Raw genomic sequence first — 23,137 nt, 5'->3', positions numbered from 1 at the left:
ATGGACTGATGAAGCGTCACCATAGACGAAAGGGGGCCTGAACACAGCCTCCAAAACCAATGGGGGTCCATTAACATCCATCCAACTCCGGCTGTTTAAACATTATTTCTTTTTTTTAGGACAACTGGTAACATATGCAGCCCATTTTGTGGCCCCCCCAAAAATGGTAGGCAACATGTAGGCATGTTTTAAGTCAAACCATGATGTTTCCTTAACCCTAACCAAGTACTTTTAACTTATCTGAGGTTCTGCAGAGACGTACGTTGCTAACATTCTGGTGATTGGGTCACTAAACGCTAAAAGAGCTTGTGAAACATAGCGAACTTGCCACTGGCATATCTCTTACAGCTGAAGCTACAGAGGACAACTGAACGATCACAAAGATATCAGCAGACATGATATAACGTCAACACAGTTGTCTCTATACACTCTGGTGACAATATTTGCTACATTTTTTGCATGTCTTAAATGATATTTTTGGTCATATCTTTAAAATAACCTTTAAAATGTTGCTTTGCCTCTTTACCTCTTAAAGATAATTTCTTAATCAAGTGTTGTGACATGTTTTCGTTAGATTTCCAGTTGGTAAAGTTTGAACTATCCTCCGTCTCTTCAACCATAATCACACAGCAACAAGCTTGTGCTGCTCACACTAAAAACATTCTAGTTGTTCTGTTTATTCGAATCAGCTTTTTCATAATATCTAATTTCAAAACTCTCATGACGAGGAGTACAAGCTGCATCCCCACACTGTGTTCCATCAATCAATAAAATCAGCAATAACAAATTCAAATTTATTTCTGTGAAAATTATGGGTTATTCATTACCTTCAGAGAATGACATCAGAAACCAACATGAGTGAATTCCTGATAACTGTGATTGTGCCCGAGCGAGTCAACCACGGTGATTATCTGGCTCTGCAGAGAATATAAACACTCGAGGCCCCAACCTCTAAAAAAATCTCATCTCTAAGCCGATCTTTGTCTGCAGAATTATAGCAGCGGAGATGTTTCTGCAGTTCAGATATTAAAAAAGAAAAAAACATGTTCAGACTGTCTGTGACACCTGCTGAGCTGAGGTGAAGCTGTACGCAGATCAGAGGGATGAATGGCTTTTGGTAAACATTCATGGGCGCTTACAAGCACGGAAAAGGAGATTAAAAAGGGAAGAAAAAGACAGATTTTGATGTATTTTTGGGCTTTGGGGTTTGTTGAGCAGAATTTTACTCTCTTTTTCCACCTTCGTGAACTTCCTGCTTACAAATTAGCCTACTGAGTCTCATTATGGCAACACAAACACACACACACATACACACAAATACACAAACAGATTTATGGTATATCAGGTTGGTTGTACCTGGGAGCTTTGTATGTACTTCAACAAAGAGCAGGACCATTTGGGAAATTGAGGAGGATCGCACCAACAGTACATAACAGGAGTCATTCCCTCATTCACACACATACGTTTTCACACACACACGTAAACAGAGTCCCTTTGGCGCCCTGATCCTTTATTCTCCAGCGAAAAGGCAGAGCGAAAGCATTTGAGGCTCCCTTCATGCCTTCGCCCTGAGCCACCAGTCGACGGAATTAAACCGTAGAGAGAGAAGGTGAGATGTGAATTACACAGCGTCACCTGTCAAGGTCACTTAAACTCAACAGCTCACTGCTTTCCAAAGAGTATATTTCCCTACGAAAGATGGTTTCTTATTAATTCTATCTCTGCTTTACCGGGACCCGTTACAGCACCTCTGTGAGAGCGAGAGAGAGTGTGGCTGCTCGCTATTTAAATCTACCTCCGCCGTAGCTGCTGCATATAGAGCTAAACAAATACCAAGTCCCTCAGGTGGAGAATCCATTTAGTTTATTTGAATTTTAAAGTGTTGAATCGTCTTTCTCTTACCTCAGTTTCAAACAGTCAGCATACAGTAATATTCTAGACAATGCTGAACTTAGTACTTTGTGGCAAGACTTCAGGGAAGGTCCTTTCCTCTTTCAACATGAAAATGCCCGATGTGCAAAGCCGGGTTCGTAAATATATAGTTTTTCTTTGACCGGCCTGCACAGAGCTCTTGACCTTGACCCAGTCAAACACTTTTGGGATAAACTGGCTGAACTCTCGACCACAAGCAAGGTCTCCTCGCCCAAAATCAGTTCCTTGATCTCTCCAATGTTCTTAAGCTCAAGGGAAGTTCCCAGTTGCAGATTAATGCTCAGACATCTGGAACTAAAGATAAAAAAAATCAATGGGTGTAATGCTAAAGCGTCCACATCAGTATGACCATTAGGTTTCCCACTTACCCACTCCATCTACATGTGCATTTCCTGGAATTACTTTTAGCAGCCATCACAGTGGATTTGTGAGTTTGTTGTTTTCAGTCCAACACCATTATCAAACTGGCTAATGAGCTAATTAACCAACTAACTAACCAATTTGTGTACAGAACATTTACTCATTTACAAATGTTAGATGTTGAGTCTACAGTGATTGCAGGAACTTTTCTGGCTTCATATTAACTTCACTACGATGCATACTTCCCTGTATGATTGTCGAACACGCTGCCAAATAGCAGCCGTGCATAAAAAGCCCTTTGCTTCGATTCTGACACCAAAACCTGGCGTTTACTGTTGAGGTTTTACACAGTTGAAAGAAAAAGCTGCTATACATCTGAGCTGCAGCTGCAATGGATGTTAAACAATAACATTTCCAACATAAAAGAAGTCAAAGACGCTATTCAAACATTTGATTGTCTTTTTCCATTGTGGGAATGGGGTATTGTGTTTAAGACACATGAGCATGGGCACCGGTGGCTGCTCGTAATGTGCTCTAGTGCCAGAGTTCTGTAAAGGCTGCCTTCAACTGTACAATCCAAAGAAGTGTGATCCAATTATTTACATGAATCGTGCATCAACAACAGAGGAACGACACAACAGTCCATCAGACAAAAAGCTTCACTGCAGAGACCACTGAGAGAAATGAGCCAAGAAATTAGCTCTAACAGGTTGGTATGGAAACCCTCAACCCTCTTAATTAACTGCATTCAACAAGCACGGTGTTGGTGAATATATCCAGTTATGCCCTTTCCTCCAACATGTCCTAAGCACTAATACTCTCCAGTAATGAGAAAACAGATTTAGTCTCTATTGGACCATGCAGCTCCACAACAAATGTTTAATTAGAATACATCGTTCTGCAAGTAAGTTCACATACTGAACCTTTGTTTGACAACTTGTCTTCTAACTTTACCCATGCAACATTATTTCAGTGTCAACAAACTCTGGATTAAGCCTCTCAGATGAAACGAGGGGCTTGATCACTTGATTTGAGCTGTGAAGTGGGAGGTCTGGTTTAAATCGGGACAAAATACAAATTTAAAGGGTATATCCTTTTGTTTTGGATATAATCCCTCTTTTTCCAAACCACTGTGTACAACGCAAAAACTATTGGTTTTATCACTATTGAGGACACTATATACACAAGGGCATACACTAATAAATAATAATTTCAATGTCAAGACTTTCATGAAAGCTACTGGCAGCCCCTTTCACTTCAAAAGCCAAAGTAAAGTTTGTTTTTATGCTGTATGGCGCCATCAGACTACAAAGCAGCTTCTTTCCTCTGGCTGTGATATTCTTCAATACATCTGCAGCACTCTGCCATAAGGAATAGCTTCAGTATCATTCCTTCCATCCCAGATAATTCAGAATCCAATCTGGTGACAGGCATTGAAAGTAACTATATTAACTATACAGAAATAGCCCATCTTATCGGCAATGGTCTTGTGTGCTGACAAGATTTAGGTCACATAGCGGGGTCAATATTAGATTGTGACTGTTTCATAACCAGTTAAGAGTTCCTTTGGTGTGTTTAATTCCCAGTAGGCTTAAACTTACCATATCTATTAGCTTTAGATGTCTACCCCAATCCTTTTACTCGCCTCAACCGAAGCACAATGCTAGCTTTAACCCCCAAAGCATGTCTGAAACTTAAAATCACTGGTTAATGTGGGGATTGGGACTGATGTCCTCAGATGGTTAATGGGTCCCCACAACGTGAGTGTGTGATCAGGGCACAAAACACATGTCGGTCAATTCTCTTATGATCCCACTACTATAATTACACTTAATCATACAGGCCAAAAGTTACCACCTTTACTTTCATAACAACAGTAAGGCAAAGTAGTTTTGACCCGAATATAGGACGACCCTGATTATCAGATGACCCCTCTTTCAAGACTGATCTTAAGAAAAAAAAAGACTTTCCTTCCCTCTGTGTGAATTACCATTGGTGGAGAAGTGGTGAACCACCGCTCCGGGGATAATGCAGATATGCTGTGTAAAAAGGGCTAGTGACGCCTCTACAATAAGCTGGCGCTGTCTGCCATTGCGGTCGTGTAGCGACCCCAGACAACTATCAGCATGTGTCAACGGTTAGACCCAGATTATAAGACGTCCCCACTTTTTCACATTATTTTCATCGAAAAAAACCTTGTCCTATATTCAGGTCAATACGGTAAGTAAACCAACATGTTTAATGCTACTTTCCGATGACCCAATTATGAGACTTGTGGATTTTATCTTTGAAACATGTTCTGAATGTGACACAGGATCCACTCTTTGTGAGTAAATGAAGAATCTGCAAGGCCACGGGTCCCAGTGGACCGTCGTGTGTCTATGCATAATTACACCCAGTATGTTCAGAAGATGCAACACAACAACACTCTAAATCCTTTTGACAGAGCAGACCACAACAAGTTCTGTGGCTTTCCAGAAAATGTCCAATTCCAGCTTACATGGTTCTTAGATTTGATGAAATTAAAGTTTAATGATCCCTGTTGGGAAATTGGGCCACTGCAGCAGCAAAAAAAAAATCTAATGCAGATAGGGACACAGTAAATTAAGATCCCAGTAGGTAACACAGTGAAATAGCAGTACAATACAATGCATTTAAGATGCTCACGTTGTACAGGCTTCCATCTTGTTTCTCATTACACACAAGGCCTCTCTCATGATCAGTTTATCACCAGACACATAAGTAACTTTAAGTGTGGACACATCTCTCACATCACATCACTACAGAAAATATGAGAAAGATAACACAGTCTTTTGATTTCTGAGATGTTCGACATGTAATTAGTTACAATCTTTTTCCAGGTCTCCCTAAAGGTTTAACATCCGTATCTGTCTAAATTAGAGTGAAGAGCAGTAAAGGAAATGTTCCACAGTTATCTTCACACGGAAGCCGAACGGTAGCAGACACTTCATTTGCAAGATAAGGTTAGTCTTCCGTAGCCGGACCTTTCTGCACTCTTCGTTTTTAGCACTGTGACAGCAGAGGAGAAAAAAAAATGATTGAAATTGGAATTAATGGAAAAAAGTCAAGAGAAAATGTGTTCTTTTTAAAATAGAAGTACTTGTGTATGTGTGCGACATATATATATATATATATATATATATATGTATATATATATATATATATATATATATATATATATATATATACATATACATATATATATATATATATATATATATATATATCAGAGATTTTTGCCTTTTGTGACTGTTACCTAGAGTTGGAACACTTTTGAACCCAATTAACGCAAGTGAAGTGATTTGTCAAAATGTAAATGAGAAATAAAGAATGACATAAAAACAAATGGGGTAGAAACTCATCATCCACCAGCTGTCGAGTCAAAATAGAGATTGGTATTTCCCCGTGAATCAGCCAATAACTGAAAACTGAAATCAGACGGTTCAAGTAAAGGCCAATCGTGTTTCACTCTTCACTAACTCTTGTGCAGGAAAGCGGGAATCGTTTTTCTCCGTACAACATCCACTGAGCCAGACTAAAATCAGATAAATAAAGTACGCTTTGTGTTCTTGAGCTATTCAAAATGTAATTACCCAGCACTGTATCTGTTCAGGTCTGCCTGCAGGCGAGTATCTGTCTGAATGAGAGGAATGAATAGCACGTGGACTGCAGTTGTTCACGTTGAATAGCAGAGCGTATGAACTGAGAAGCTTTTATAAGAAGCTGTCGGTGTGGAGGAACTTTTTAGACTTTCTGTTTTAACTCACAATACCCAATAGGCAAATTCTTAATCGAACAGAACCAAGACTATGATTTCAAAAGAATAACTTGAATTATTGTTTGACAAAAAAATTGCTGTCACATGGGTCCAAACTGCATCGTCTGAACTTTCAGAATATTGATTTAAATATCTTTCAAAGTAAGCAGAAAAGAGAGCAAAAGAAAACACAAAATACAACATGTGCATATGAGATAACGAACCCTTGAGGGCTTTCTAAAATTATCTCACCCCAAAAAAGAGAATAATAAAATCTACATGACAAAGCAAAGCATAAATTAATAAGTCCATATAAACAAAACATAAAACGCTAATGGTACAACAACAAAATACACAATTAGGAGGGCAATAAAGCAAACTAAAATAAACCTTATGCAACCTAAATGAGAGATGTATGTACAGTACGGTCATAAGGTAATACACTAATCACAAATCAATACCAGGTGTCAAGGAGCTCTCGGTCTATCCCAGGTGTTTTTCATCTGACACAATACTTTAGTCAGTGGCTGGTTCACGATTGGTTTTCCTCTTTTTCTAACATCATCTTTTTGTTTAAAAGATCAAATGTTGACTATTGGTAAGATGTGATGTCACACTTACTCTGTTTTTGAAGTAAGCCATTTTGGTACCAAGGCTGCTGTTTTATTCATGGTAGCACAGTCTCGCATTATCAAAGGATGTCTCTATTCGCATCGCATATTCAATAATGTAACTTTAAAAAGATTCAGACTTGATATATTTGCTCTGAATGCCAAAGTGTCGCATTTACATAGGATATGTCTTCAAGTGGCACATCGATGCTTGATCTTGTCTCAAGTGTCATTACATTGTGCATTGCTCCATATCTTGCCCAATGTTTTGGGTGATTAATACTTTTTCTTAGTTCCATTTCGACTTATGTCTCCTATTTTTGCCACAGTCGTCTGTCTGGGATGGTAGACTGTCATTAGACCGGCGTCATTACAAACCCAGGCAGAGTTAGCGGTGGACCCTTGAAGGAAATGGAGGATCATCAAAGTTTTTGGCTCCTCTGGCTGCAGCTCTTAAGTGCACAGTCGCAGATTTGACAGATGATTTTGAAAAGTGAACAGAAGAAAGAAAAAATTGCAAATGGAAGACGGAATAACGATCCAGTCCTTAACAAGAACGGACAGCGTATTTCTGACAAAAGAAATTCTTGGCCTCTACTCAGTGCCAAGTGTCCCTCTGATCAGCCAAAATGTCTCTGATGTGATCTGTTGATAGCTTGACTACCACTCCTCTGACTTTTAAGCAGAAATGCCACTTACTTCCACAGAAGTGATGAAAATTGTAGCTGTTTTTTATTCTAACCCTCACCACTTAAATGATCTGTCACTGTTTTGAAGTGAAAACTAGGGTTGAGTGAAAACTCGGGTGAAACAAGGATCACAAGTATTGATGCCTTCCGAGTAAATTTTACCAATAGTCACAATCATGATTGGGTAGCTGACATAAGTTTATTCATTACATTTTATTTTAAAAAAAAAAAACTTCTGTAGGTCTCTTGTGATTAAAAACATTGATCCGAGTCTTAATTTTGAGGGGACTGTAAATAGTTTTCTAATAAATAAATAAACTTCTGATCAACTCACATCAATTTCAGGCTGAAATTAAACATTTTCTGTTAGCTTCATTTCAGTCTGGTTCTGGCCTTGTCCATTCAGAATACAGATACAGAATATTTTGTTTCATTTTTATTTAGTTCAGCTGCAGGTACAACTTATTATGTAGTCTCTCATCCCCAGTATACAAGTCATTGCTCATCTAGCATGATTTGTATTGTGAATTGTGTTATTGTCTCAGCTTATCTCAACCAATTCAGTCACCACAGGAATTACAAGACATGTTTTTGTGCGTCTCCTTCGCTGAAGAGACCAGAGATATGTGGAAGCGACGGGACAAAAGGAGCAGAGCTGGAGCAGCTATCACAGGGGTAATGGAACAGATTTCAAATTTCTGCCGAGGCTCTGTTAGACCATCACACTCGCAGCAATGTGACAGCAAGAGCCACTCTAGAGTACATCGTCGCCCCTGAGTCTGAGGCATTTGATAAACACTGGCCTCAGCCTGCAGTGCACAACTAATGCACCACTTCCACTTGAATTTTTTAAGATCTCAGGTGTAGGAATAGCACACTTTTCAAGCGAGCTGTGGCACTGCAGACGCACTGAAAGTTGTCCTCTACATATTTAAACATCCAAGCTGCTGGCCCGCTGAGTTTAAATGAACGCAGGAATAAAGGTGGGAGAATATGGAGCTGAAAGGAAAAAAAAGTATTGTGATCTTCTTTGTTTGGTTGACAGTGATTTGCTTTCCAACTGAGGGTTTTTTTTAAAGCATGTGAATTTCTGAGGGAGAATTTAGGGACTTACTGGGCAAAACATTCCTCTAAAGAAAAATGCTCTGCTTTGTGCTTTCTTCGCAGAAATTGCAAAACTTCTACCTCTTGCTTTTTGCTTTGCTGAACGACTGATGTGCTTTGGCAGCAGCTTCAAAAAAGGTTTGGGGTAGATCTAGTCTTGCTCTTTTATCAGGGAGATCAAATTACAAGCACTTCCTCTCACTAGCTGGTTGAGAGCCATTACAGTTTGTAGAACATGTGCAGTGAAATGCATGCGCGGATACTTCTGTGCAAGTTAAGCATTGTTAAAGCACTTATATGTCTCGTGATGACCCCTCCACCTGAGCACGAGGTGTCCCTGTCACTCATTGCTGATCTGGTTGTTTTGTGTTGCAGGTGCTGATTGGAGGGTCAGCAGCTTGTAAGCCACACCTGGGCTCAGTGTGCTCAGCCTTTTTAAAGCTGCCCTCGGTCTACAGCCTTGCTCTGCCAGCTGTTGTGTTGGTTGATTGATTTTGCTTGTAAATAAATTACTTTTTCTCAGGCCTGACTCGTCCTGTATCTCCCATCTTTGTCACAGTCTTCAAACTAGGCTGTGACAAGTGTGGCCTTGCTCGGGATATTCGACTGCCGCCGTGACGGACCCGGGCAGAGTTAGCGGTGGAACCTTGAAGGAAATACAGGATCGCCTGCAATACCTGCTCAGCTCTCAGCGGAGGTGAGTATGTCCGAGCATCAATGGAGGAAGACAGTTAAGATGGATTATCAGAACTGAGTGGTAAACCTCAAACAGAAAGAAGGAACACCGTGTGGAAGAATTTGCAAAACTCCACAAACAGATTCTTGGAATTAGAAAACTTTGCGAGGACGAAAGCTTACATTCCAGAGAATTTGGTACAGATTAGCCGTGAATGGAGCGAGGAAGCGATGCAGGACACTTGGCAAGGGGCACTAAGTTTCTGGCAAGGAAGGGACCTCGGGACTCAGGACGAGGATGGGATGCAATGGAGGTGGCAGAAGGGGGTCGGGATCTGGAGGGACGGATGGTTTGGGGGGGACATTGCAGTGCAGGAGGTGGGAGGTTTTTAAAGGCTGAGCACATCGGGCCCAGGTGTAGTTTATTAACTGACGACCTGCAACACAAAAACAACCAGAGCCGCAAGGACAGACAGGGGCAAGGCGGAAGGGTCGTCACGGTATGAAAACATGAGCTCCGCTGCTGTCTTGATCAAACTACATTTGTCCTATGCATATTTATCGTGTCACTCTGCTGCCCTGCTGAGTGTCTTGAAACACAGAAAATAATAAAAGAATCTGCAGAAGAGAAGTGGCGTATATGCTCGGCAGAAAATGACTCATACTGTACCGCTTGAGATAAGCGTGGAAGATCTTGAGCTGTGAACTTTATGAAAAGACAATGTAGGTATTTTACAAAGAAACAAAGCATTTTCCCATTTTTCAATGCACTCCTGCTGAACTTATGCTGCTCTTTTTGACTTTGTTCCCAAGAGGAATTATCAGTAATAATCCAGTTTTGCTGTCTTTCTGCCCCGCAGAAGTAACTAGGAACTGTCAGAGGCACAATTGCTTTGTGTTGCAAAACTGTATAACAGTTAAGGAAGTAGAAATACTGAATATATATGCAGGGTAATAACAGAAGGAGGGATTTCTAAAAAGGCTGAATCTTTGTGTATCTTGAAATCCAACAAAGTGGGGACAAACAAGGTGCCTAAAATAAGAAAAAAGGCTTTAGGCCAGATTCCTTTGCTTCGGCTCAAAATGCAGGTCCTTTCGTTTTACAATCCCCCTGTGATTTACATTTTTATCTGTTTTTCATGCATTTTAACTTTTGTCTTCTTAAATCAGCACCCTGGGCAACATGGCAGGAGATTGCAAAGTTTCAGGCAACAAAATAAACCGTACAAAAAACAATGTTACTGGAAAAAGACAGAACAGAGAGAAGGTGTATGTGTTGTTTGTGTGTGTGTGTGTGTGTGTGTGTGTGTGCCTTAAGAAAGAGCGAGTCCGGAAGCCAAACAATGACTTTATTCAACACATCATCAACTCCTGATGGATTCAGCCGCCATCGCCATAAACAAGTTTTACCCTGAGAGGAACTCACAGCGGAAACTTCCAGCCTTTCTGCCGGCTGTACTGTGAGACGCACATAGAATAATGAATATTAAAGATGTCTTGGCCATCTCTATCCTAAACTGCAATCTGCTACAATGCATCAATTGTATCATAAATCATAAAGAGGAGCTGCAAGAAAGATGAGTGTGCTGCATAATTTTAAAAAACGTAAAGTGTATTAACAGTGTGTCAGTGTATTAACACATTTGTCTACTCAGGTTTATCTTCAATATAGATATTTAAATGCCCTAATTAATTCTTAATCCATGTATTATATCCTTTAATGTAAATTTATGGTCCATTAATTTATTTGGCAGTCTTTTGGAAGAAACAGCTTTACGATACTTTCAATTTACTTTACAACTTTAAGGAAAAATTACTTCAATACACATTTTATCTTGATGTTTATCCAAAAGTATTTAAGGTTTTGAATTTAAGGAATTAGGTTGCCTGGTATTTTGACAAAATAATCCTCGCCTATGGCAACTTACTAGCTTTTTTCCTGAGCTGGATTTGCTCAGTTGTCAGCACAAATTACCTTCAGGTAAGGCATACTTTTTTCCATTTCTATTTGGGATGTTATTTAAACTACTTAATAAAGAGTCATCAAAGAGTTCAAGTATCTACGTGACATCTTAATTAATTGGGATTGAAGAGCACTGGACTTGGACTGAGACGATCACTGCCTAAAGCGTCTTTCGACCATCAATCCTTGGCAGCTGCACCGTCCCCAGGAACTCGGGGAAGAGAGTTGGGATAAGAGTCACGCTTACTGAGCTTCGAACAAATCAAAGCTCTTGCTGGTCAAGCATTTGGCAAAATCAGATACTGTTGTGCCAACGTGTCGATACAGAGACCTGTCTCCACCTCAGCATCCTAGATCCAACTTTCTCACTCAACAAGTGGACCTTGTTCAGAGCCAACTAAATGCAGGACGAGGAGAGGTGGACTCTGTGTTTACATCATTGATGCTGTGGGCTTAAAGGAAATCGAAGTTGAATGACGGTGTTTACCAAGTGTCGCACTTTTAATGTCAAGATATTACCATCAGCACCTTGTTGCTGCTGTTTACTTCCCAAATTCTTTGTGAATGAATTTTTATGTATGTAAATAACTGTATATATGTTCTATGTTTGTTTAGCATTAAGGAATTATACATTTTCATTTTCTTGAGAAACCCTGTGTTGTACAATGACAAATAAATCACCTCGTTACCTAGTGTGTTGTTTTGTTATGGCCACTGCAGAAAAGTGAAAACAACATACAAATATGTGCAAATCCAACATTACAGACATAACTTATGTGCAATTAATTAATTCATGTAATGAAATCACATACAATTATTTCCATTTGTGATTTATCTCAACAATGTGTAAAGGTTAGCTTGTTCAGCAACACCCTCTGGTCTAATTATAAAGCAATACATATTCATATGTGACAACACTGCAGCGCAGCCACAGGCAGCTGCATTGAATGGTGAAGCCCCTTGCTCAGTGGCACTAAAGTGTTTAAGAGAAAAGACACATTTCTACTTTTGTAACCTTTAACATTCCTACTGACGATCATCCCAACTGTAAGTGAGCAACAGATCTGTTCTGTATCCGCAAATGACTTTCAACCTTCGCTGGTTTCAGTATGAAAACATTTTTTCTGAGACGACCCTCTGTAATTGTTGAGATTTTTTAAAACTGCATATCTCTAGAGGCCGGCAGCACTTTGTGAATACCAGCACCACCCTATCACAATTCTGCAAGGCTGAGACTCTTTCTCTCCTTCCCTAAGGCCATCCCTCTTCTTCACTCCCCATATCTCCCCTCTTCCCCCTTTTTGCATTCATCTAAAAAAGCAGCCAAATGGTGTTTTTCTTCACTAACTTATCGCCACCAGCCACAGTCTGGCGTTGCACAATGGCAGAGAATAAACATTCGGGAGGCGATAAGATTTGTCCTCCCTGTTTCTGCCGTTATTGTTGCAGACAAGCAGCACAGTTAACATTGGAAAGCATCATTCTCCTCCACCGCCCTCCACCTTTCTCTCCATCCCTCTTATATTCGTGTTGAGAGGAATGAAAACTAAGAGAGGAGAAGCAGAAAAACATCGACTACCTTTTTTTTTAAAACACATGGAGCAAACCTGTCACTCCACAGATTGGCCTTCATAGACACGCCGTCACAGAAACCCACAAGAGAACATTTTTTATATTAAGAAAATATCCTTTTATTGTATCATCCATCTATTGCAGTCATCGTCTCATCCATCTCTCAACCCATTTTCTATCAGCACATATTCCTCTCCAAGGTCAGTGTGTCAGGGAGTTAATCTCAGCATGCACTGGCAGGTTGCTACTCCATTGCAAAGACATCTTCATTCATAAAACATGTATATTGATTTAACTTGTGGAAGTGCTACATTCTTTAAACCAACAACTTAAAGACTCAGTTCACTGGAAATGCAAAAAGACCACATATTTTCCCACTCACAGTACGTCAGGTGGTGATTTGCCACTCAGGTAGTACCGGTTTTTATTTGTGAGCCCGCTACAATGGAGCTGGGTGGAATTTGGATGTTTATGGCATTGAAAAATAACATCTGAAATACTCAACAGCGTTTTTTTAAGAAATAGTGCCCTTGTTATTTTGAACTATTCAAGAAAGTCCCTGTTAACACTCAAATATGTTCTACCAAAGAAATACAACAAATGAAACCACAGTGAAGTTTATGTTCAAGGACAATTTCTGTATTTTTTTACTTGGACCCTATTTTTCCCATTTTTTTGTGTGTCCAAGTGAAACTGGAGATGATTATTTAAAAGTTGTACAGCATTTATTGAGAGCACTGTCTCCAGCAAGGGCAAAGTAAATCTACTGAAGGTGCTTGCTTTTTTAACTGATAGGCACTGATTGTTATTTCAGATGACTGACAAAGTTAAGAAAAATATGCTGACAGACGTCTTTGTTAAAGAGCAAGTTCCTTTTTGCAGCAGTTTTATTTATGTAAAGCATACTTTCTTTAAACACCATATCCATCTTGGTTCACCTTCCCAATGTTCCAACAATCATCAACTCTGGTGTAAGGTGCTGAATTTGGGGTTTAATTTCACCAAACCAAACCTGGTGATTGTTGGAATAGTGGAAAACCTGACCAGGGTGGTTTAAGTGAGTTAACTATGATTTTTTAAATTGAAATTGATCTAATCCTATGTTCTCAGACGTGTCAGAATATTTAACTTCTGTGCTGGATAGAAAAAAAACGTCCTCAGCTGTTGAAACATGGTGAAAACGGTTTGATTTCTGGGCCCACGAGCAGAATAAACTCTAAGCCCTGTCTTTTAGGCTGATGTCACTACTGCCTTCAGTGCTATTGGAAGAAAAGCTCTCTTCTCAAAGGCGCAGAATGGGAGTTGAACCAGATCTGCGCCTTAAAGAACTCATTGCCTTTGTCCCAAACATTGCCAGATTTTCTCCCAGCAATTGTACTCTCTTGTTGGTTTTCGAGATAAATGCAATTGGCTGGTTCTGTTTGAGTCCAAGTCAGAGATGGCAGCTTGTTGGAGGTGTTCAGAGAAATCAGTATTGATTTGTCCTTAGACTTTTCTCCTGATTAGTGATAGTAGCCTGCTCAAGGCTACCCATCTGAGCTCGTGCTCGCGTGGGTCAATAAGGTTTTGTTGGCTCTGTAAAATGGCGGTTTACAAGTCAGATCTGAGGTTGTCCAGTTGTGATGCAATGTTTCATTTATGTTTCAGATCAGTCTCTGGAAAGTCTCTTCTTCTGTGGCTTAGAGACAAACTGGTCAGGACATTAAGAGTTCTTAAGCAGCAGGTCCACAACAAACTCAGAAAGTATCAATAAACAATCTTCATGAGATATTAAAGGTGTCAAAGTGTCTTACAGAGTTCATTGAGATTTAGTTTTTCTACTCAGTTAAGTTTATCCAGTCTTAAAAAGCTCCCAGTGATGGCCTGTTTGGTTCTTGTGTAGTCATTTATATTAACACTCAGTTCACAAGTCATTCAATATTCACATTTCCATGCAGTTGACTATAGTTTGACCAGCTGTGGTCTGCTGAATCTGAATCTAGATGTTTAGATCAGTTTTTATTAAATCAAAGCACTAGCTGTCGGTCGTAACTAATGACTCAGTCGACACTTTCTGTCGCTCCTACACGGTAAACGTCTTCCAGCGGTTTGCTGGCGGAGAGCAACGGCAGAAATTGTTTAGTGTTTAAACACAGCCAACAATTTTATTACACCTCTGATTTTGGGACAAAGACAAATGGATGAGGAAACAAAAACAAGGCTGTAATCTGTAAGGATGGTGATTTAGGAAAGGGACAAAATCATAAACTGTGACTGTTATGCAGGCGCTATAAGTATGGGACATAACCAGGATTTTAACAGCTTACTGTTGACGCCAGGAACCATCACAGTTGGATATCAAGGGTCAGCATTATTATTCCTGCTGTTGCAGCTGTGATGATCACGATGTGCCACATCAAGTCTGTTTGAACTGAAACAACAGCCATGCAGCTTATAGAGGACCACAGGAATGAGTCCGGAAGCCTGGAAGGTAGTCAACATTTTTGCATTTTTGCACTTTCAGTCCCCTCGCCTTGAAGTCAGTGGGGGGTTTTTTATGGGTTTCCTATAAGATGCCTGAAATGGGGCCTGGGGTTAGCATGAGCTAAACAGAGTTTCACATTTTGTTCTATGACACAAAATATGTCAGGTAAATGTCCCACTTGTGAATTTTAAAGTGTTGACGAGTCTTCAAAAAGGTGGTTGCTAACAAGGCGCTAGACTAATCTTACTCCAACTTTCCGACTTGTAGATTGATCAGTTTATAATTTATGTTTCTAAAGTGTGTACAGTATGTTGTGGATCAATGGGGGTAACATTGAAGCCATGCAACTTTGTTTACCGCCTAACGTTAGCTTTTTAATTCTGGTGATTGCATTTACCCCTTAACAGCCACTGAAGTGGTGTTAATTTGTGATGATTATCATGGGGAACAAGAAATCTATGTATTTTTTTTAAGGGAACCAGATTGATGGTGGGCGGCTGGAGCTCACCAGTGCTACAACAGGTCTTTTAGTAATCGGAAGCTTGCTAGTTCCAATCCCTGGCTCCCCCAGCTGCGTGTTGAAGTGTCCGTGAGAGAGATACTGAACCCCAAATTGCTCCTGATGAGCAGCTGGCACCTTGCATGGCAGCCTCTGCCATCAGTATGAAAGGGTGAATGTTACAAGCCCTTTGCAAGGTCTGCAGACTAGAAAAGCGATATAGAAATGCAAGTCTATATACCATGCTAACTTCCAGTTTATCCTACAGAAACACATCATCCCTGCAGCACTAATGTATGTCAGACTTGTGATACGAATTGAGATTTTTTTTTTCTTTTTTCCTGAACATGACCAAAGAGTTTTGGTACCTAAATCAAACTGCGATTGTTTCAAAAACGCGCACCAAAGGTACAACAAATGTGTGATCGTGAGGAGTATCTGAAATGTTCGTATACGTTAAGCTGTGTCGTCTTGAGACTTATTGACGTATGACAACATGTTGTCCACATCGAGCCTATAACATTTGGTTTTTACCAAAAACAGTGATTTTTTCTACTCGCTGATGTTAAAAACCTTAAGAACACATCATTGATTTCACCTCTTCATCAGCTGCACAGTCTTCAGGCTTGTTGTGGGCGAATGTTCACAAATTACATGCTTGTTTTCTTCTCTTTCTTATTTTCACTTTTACGACACATAATTGGGACTTTGTGTCCAATTTTGTTGTGTTCATTTTCACTTCTCCCTTTTCTTTAATGACAAAATTTCAGTCTCAGAAACTGTCATTAGCAATTTTATTAGCGGCAGTGGTTTTGACTGCTTTGTTTCGTTTTAATGGCATTAAAAAGGTCTTAACAAGTATTGAATGTGGCTTTGTGAAACCTGCAGATACAGTGCTCGGTGCTCTTCGGCGCTCCTCTCCCCTCCCTGCTCTCTTTGTCCCTCTCTACTTTCCTCCTCTAATCTCCCCTCTTCCTCTCTGTCTCCCCCCTCTTATCTCTTTCTTTTTAATTCATGTTTCTCTGATCTGCCCTTCTCACATTTTCATTGGATCGGATTTGGCCCTCAGGGACCCTAAATCCAATCCACTGCTCATATTCCCTCCTGCATTGTATCGCGGCTTCACAGTTATGATAAGACACACATTATCTGGGTGCAACACACACACACACACACTCACACACACTGTATGATGTAGATGGTTTTATATCGACTTATATGAGGAATTCACGCTCATATTATTTAAGTCGCTGTTTTTGCGTGAGCATCTATGCATGTGTCTGCCCGCCTCGTTCACCTGTTGCCCCCTACAGAAGATTCATGAATGAGATCTCAGGCCTGTGGGCATTAATAGACCTCCGCCTGCTGATAGTTTGTCGTATTTCAAAGCCGGCTACGAGAGCGGAGGAGGGCAGAGGAGAGGAGGAGTGCTTTGAAAAGAGCATGAAATATGCACGAGCTCGACTCTATTTAGAATCTTTTTATGATGTCGTTTAGCCCAAAAATATGGCGATGACGAAGGCAGCTGCAGGGGTGTGTTCGCGCTACACCACTGACCTCTTTGCAGCACGGCGGCTCTATGGATTGCCTCGCCGATGGTCTGAACACGTGATAATGATGACGGCGATGATGACTTAGATAACCGTGATGAGGACGTGATATAACAGGAGTAGTGATGTTTAGGGTTGAGCGCAGCTGATGATAAAGGCAATGACCACGACAAGTTAATTACGATGATGCTGCAACGATTAGTCGATTATTCGCTCTATTAGTCGATTAGTCATTTTGGGCACTTTTACCAGGCGACCGTCCGTCTGTGAACACATTTTGTCAGCACGATAACGACGCTACCAGGCGGGATGCAGTCATGAAACTTTATAGGTGTGTAGCTGAGATCCAAATAAGGACTGACTTCGAAGATGGTTCTGGTCCAACATCATGAGTACTGAGTACACAATGTAGAACTAAGGAGGTTTAGAATGCGATCTGTCGGGATCCCTCTCCAGTTTCCTATTGATTTAACCTAACTGACTACATGTATGAATCACTTTTTATTGGCCATACGTGAGCGTACCCGTCTCTCAGCTCGTGGATGATTTGTTTAACACATTGTTGCTGGACTCTGGATTTCTTCGTGAAGGATTCAGCTCGGATTTTCCGCAACAGCCCAAAGGGATGTGACTTTATGTCGGTTATCGAGTTCCTCTCTCCGCTCTGCTAACAGAGAACAACAGCCGCTGATGTGAGTTCAGAAATGGCATCCACTAACACAAACTACAGACAGGAGCTTTCACAGAGCCCCTTGGAAAACTTAGCGTTTGTGCAAAGAGACATCAGAGTTAAAAGAAAGCTGAGTTTGAGAGTGCAGGTTCGAGGTGAGATGTTACATTACTCCAACAAAACGCACATAACAGCGTTGTTGGCAGCGTGCCGCATGTTGTATTGTTCATTATTTCAGCTTTAGTCAAGAGTTTGTTAAACTTGGCCAGCGGCCAACCTGCAAAATTAGCTGTTGTTGTTCTGAGGCCTCTATCTCTCTTCGGGCTTTGCTTTAAACTAACACAGGTGATCCCGGATTACAGGTATTGTGATGATGGACGGGCAGGTGGTTAACTGTTCTATAACAAGCCGCCTAGAACGGTCAGATGGGAGTTGAATATATAATCACGTTACAGAACATAAAATGAAGCTCAGAAAATAATGGATTATATAATCTAGAAATAATTCCCAAATATCAGACTGCAGCTAAAATGAGGGTGAGCCTAAAAAATAACTGCTACCATCTCGTCTGGCATGTGAACATGTTCAGTCTTCTATAGCATACAGAATATGTGATGCCGATGTTTATGTAAAAGATGTATGATGTAGGGATGATGGGGAGGAGGAGGAAGGTGGACAGGGGTGATGCTTATGATAAGGACAGGTGGGGATCAGTGTATTCATCCACTGTCCTAATATTTCCTATGAGCCCAATAAAACTTGGCTCTCCGTCCAGCAGCCTGCAGCGCTGCTCTGCCCGGCCACGCACTGCACGGCCACACTGAGTCACGCACGCACCACCAACAAGGAGATGCATAAACGAATTTATCCAACTTGCTTAGACTGGGAGGTGGAGGAGGTGGAGGAGGGAGAGGAGATGGAGGAGGGAGAGGAGGGAGAGGGAGAGGGGGAATCTCATTGGAATCAAAACATATCACCACTGGACGTCCATTGGCTCGCTTGTCACATTGCATCAGTCAGGATTGCAATCACCCCCGTCAGGTCCAAACGTGTGTTTGGTCTGCGCGGTAATAACAAGGGAGGCAGGGAGGAGAGGGAGGAGGAGGAGGAGGGTGGTAACAGGGTCTCCAGTGAGGGTGAGGGTGTGTTCCCGGTGGCCGGATGGGTCGACGACCGTCAGTCCCGGATAATCCTGATCAGTCGGTGGGATGACAGCGAGTCGGAGCGGGGGGACCCGCGGCTTTGTGCGTCAGTGCGCATTGGAGAGGCGATAAATCAAACGACTGCCAGAGAGCGCTGGTGTAGGACGCCATCTCTCTCCCTCTCTCTCTCACCCCCTCTCTCCCCCCTTCGCTTTCTCATCTGCCCTCCATCTCCCTCTTCATGTCTGTCTCATCTCTCTGTGCTCTCACGTCTCCAAACGCGCGCACTGCTGGATGAGGTTTGCGTTTGCAGGACTGAGCGCCACCAGGTCCCCACGCTGCCTCCCCCTTCCCTCCATCCTTACTAATGCAAGAATCTGTCGGAACATCCACTCTGATGTGGAAAATTGATAACTCGGGCACAGACGCTCGCGTGCGCGATCACCGCTGCACGCCAATCTCCCTCATCTGCTCCTCCTGGCGCTCTCTGCAAACACACACACACACACACACACACACACGGACTCTGTGATGATGACAGTGGCTTCACACACACACACACACGCACGCGCGCACACATAACGCGCACAACCCATGCAGAGATCGCCGCTGCCTCCAGCATCACCTCCCCGCTCCGAGCGCATCAGCCCCGGATCTCCTGATCCGCAGGCAGCAGCTACAGACCGGAGGATGATCAGACAGCTGTCCTGCTCATGTTAATATGAAGGCACACACACACACACACACACACACACACACACACACACACACACACACACACCTGCCCTTTGGCCGCCTATTTAGGATGGATGGCACTACTACTCAATAGGTCGCCACCGGCAACAATTTGCTCCAATCTCTCCGCCCTCTCTCTGTTTTTCTTCTGCTCGTCTTTCTGTCCCCTGCTTCTCTTTCTATCTCACGTCTCAAAGTGTTGCCGTTTCCCAACGTACGATCCGGGACAGACCGTCCGAGCAGCTGCACGAGTTATCAGAAGAGGAGCAGGTGTCTCCTCCATGCGATCCACCGACATCCAGAACCTCTCAACGTGGCAGCCTGCGGGTGCGTGTGAGTGTGTCCGGTGCGCACACGGCACCACACACACCGCACCATCCTCAGCGAAAAAAAGCCCCACAAGTGCAAGAAGCAACACAGCGCTGACATGCTGAGCTCCGGCTCGGTAGACTTGTCTTACCTTTTGATCGGGGTCTCGGTCTGGCGGGCGAAGGAAGAGGCGGGCGGCGAGCATGCAGCAGCTTTACGGTCCGTTCTGCAGCGGCACAGACGGAGAAAGCGAGAGTAATATCCCTGGACAGCGGCGGAGGTCCGTGCGTTCCAGCAGAGAGAGAGAGAGAGCGAGAGGGGGAGAGAGAGGGAGGGAGGGAGAGAGAGAGAGAGAGAGAGAGGAGGGATGAGAGACAGAGGCGGGCTGATGGAGGAGAGAGGGAGGAGGTGTTGGCTCAGTCCGATCAGAGGAGTGACACAAACCTGCAGGAGAAATAAAAAGCCGTCACTGTTTCTTCTTCTTTTTGTTTTTTTCTGCTTCACAAATATCGTGTGTGCATGTTTGAAACGCCAAAACGAGCCCGATTTAAATACCACAGCCACAGTCACCACCGGGACTTCACGCATCTGTGGGTCTCTGTGGAGACTTTCTGGCCACCTCGTGTTTTTATTTTTTTATCACCAGAACAGAACAGACTATTCCTGTCCCTGGATTAATTAACCAGACGTGCTTGATTTGACTTTCACAGTGTAAATCTTCAGAAAATGTCACACAGCGGGTGTTACTGACTGCAAATCTGTCACACATCGAGAGTTCTGTGAGGGTGCGCTGCGGTCCGACGCGTCAGCAGAGGTGGTCATTGCGTAATGTGTCGTCTCCGGACACAGAGTGTGTGGAGGTTTCCGAGAGAAGAGGGGGTTAAAAAAAAAAAAAAAAAAAAACCTGGGAAGCCAATCTCCCTCCATCTCTCGTGCAACTTATTGCCTCCTCCGTGCAGCGGCGCGCAGCTGCTTTCCAATCTGGGCACGTAGCAACGCGCCGGGGAAAGTGCGCGCCCGAGCGAAGGGGCACACACACACACACACACGCGCGCGTAAAGACAGGCACGGGGAGAAGAGGGGAGGGGGGGATCCGACGTCACTGCTGGTCAGCATGGGAGGTATTGATTCGCTCATTGGTACATTTTTGCATGAGTTTTTTCAAACACACAGGCAGAGTCAGTCAGTAGTTTAAGACCACCACCACCCTGTGATGTAGCACCACCACCCTCTGATGTAGCACCACCACCACCCTGTGATGTAGCACCACCACCCCCTGATGTAGCACCACCACCACCCTGTGATGTAGCACCACCACCCCCTGATGTAGCACCACCACCCCCTGATGTAGCACCCCCTGTTGTAGCATCACCACCCTCTGATGTAGCACCACCACCCCCCTGATGTAGCACCACCACCCTCTGTTGTAGCACCACCACCCCCATATGTAGCACCACCACCCTCTGATGTAGCACCACCACCACCCCCTGATGTAGCACCCCCACCCTGTGATGTAGCACCACCACCCCCTGATGTAGCACCACCACCCTCTGATGTAGCACCCCCACCCCCTGATGTAGCACCACCACCCTGTGATGTAGCACCACCACCGCCTGATGTAGCATCACCACCCTCTGATGTAGCACCACCACCACCCCCTGATGTAGCACCACCACCCCCTGATGTAGCACCCCCTGTTGTAGCATCACCACCCTCTGATGTAGCACCACCACCACCCTCTGATGTAGCACCACCACCCCCTGATGTAGCACCCCCTGATGTAGCACCACCGCCCTCTGATGTAGCACCACCACCACCCCCTGATGTAGCACCACCACCACCCCCCTGATGTAGCACCCCCACCCTCTGATGTAGCATCACCACCCCCTGATGTAGCACCACCACCCTCTGATGTAGCACCCCCACCCCCTGATGTAGCACCCCCACCCTGTGATGTAGCATCACCACCCTCTGATGTAGCACCACCACCCTGTGATGTAGCACCACCACCCTCTGATGTAGCACCACCACCCCCTGATGTAGCACCACCACCCCCTGATGTAGCGCCACCACCCTCTGATGTAGCACCACCACCCCCTGATGTAGCGCCACCACCCTGTGATGTAGCACCACCACCCTGTGATGTAGCACCACCACCACCCCCTGATGTAGCACCACCACCACCACCACCCCCTGATGTAGTATCACCACCCCCTGATGTAGCACCACCACCCCCTGATGTAGCGCCACCACCCCCTGATGTAGCACCACCACCCCCTGATGTAGCACCACCACTCTCTGATGTAGCACCACCACCACCACCCCCTGATGTAGCATCACCACCCCCTGATGTAGCACCACCACCCCCTGATGTAGCACCACCACCACCCCTGTGATGTAGCACCACCACCCTCTGATGTAGCACCACCACCCCCTGATGTAGCACCACCACCCCCTGATGTAGCACCACCACCCCCTGATGTAGCGCCACCACCCTCTGATGTAGCACCACCACCCCCTGATGTAGCACCACCACCACCCTGTGATGTAGCACCACCACCCCCTGATGTAGCACCACCACCACCCTGTGATGTAGCACCACCACCCTCTGATGTAGCACCACCACCCCCTGATGTAGCACCACCACCACCCTGTGATGTAGCACCACCACCCTGTGATGTAGCACCACCACCACCCTGTGATGTAGCACCACCACCCCCCTGATGTAGCACCCCCACCCCCTGATGTAGCACCACCACCCTGTGATGTAGCACCACCACCCCCTGATGTAGCACCACCACTGACTCCCCATCCTCCCCTATTGTCTCGGTTCTCATCATGCAGCAGCGACGCTTGACTGAATACCATCACACGCTGTATGTAATCACACAGAGCTCATTATTAATAGAGAGAGCCGTTACTACAGGTCATTTAAAATCAGCATGTTACAATAGAGTCCAATTTAAAGAATCAGCCTCTTCAAATCACATCATTAAAATTTCCTACAACAATCTCCTGTGATGGCAGCACAGTGTCACCATGAGACACAGTCGGTACAGAACACATGTCGGGAGTTGGTTTCTG

The 23,137-nt window shown here is 43.6% G+C and overlaps 1 protein-coding gene across 1 annotated transcript in view; it reads right to left on the bottom strand.

Moving 5' to 3' along the window:
* elfn2a (extracellular leucine-rich repeat and fibronectin type III domain containing 2a) overlaps positions 1–20,428 on the bottom strand; it is a 256,747-nt gene extending 236,319 nt beyond the window's left edge. Inside the window, exon 1 of the mRNA XM_030424466.1 lies at positions 20,205–20,428. The gene's annotated coding sequence lies outside the window, so the exon portion shown is untranslated. The remainder of the gene's footprint in view (positions 1–20,204) is intronic.
* Between the last annotated feature and the right edge of the window lie 2,709 nt (positions 20,429–23,137).

This window comes from Sparus aurata, chromosome 1 (genome assembly GCF_900880675.1).
Source record: "Sparus aurata chromosome 1, fSpaAur1.1, whole genome shotgun sequence".
Taxonomy (NCBI): Eukaryota; Metazoa; Chordata; class Actinopteri; order Spariformes; family Sparidae; genus Sparus; species Sparus aurata.
The sequence above is the reverse complement of the archived record's forward strand: the minus strand, read 5'-3'. Positions and strand labels throughout refer to the sequence as shown.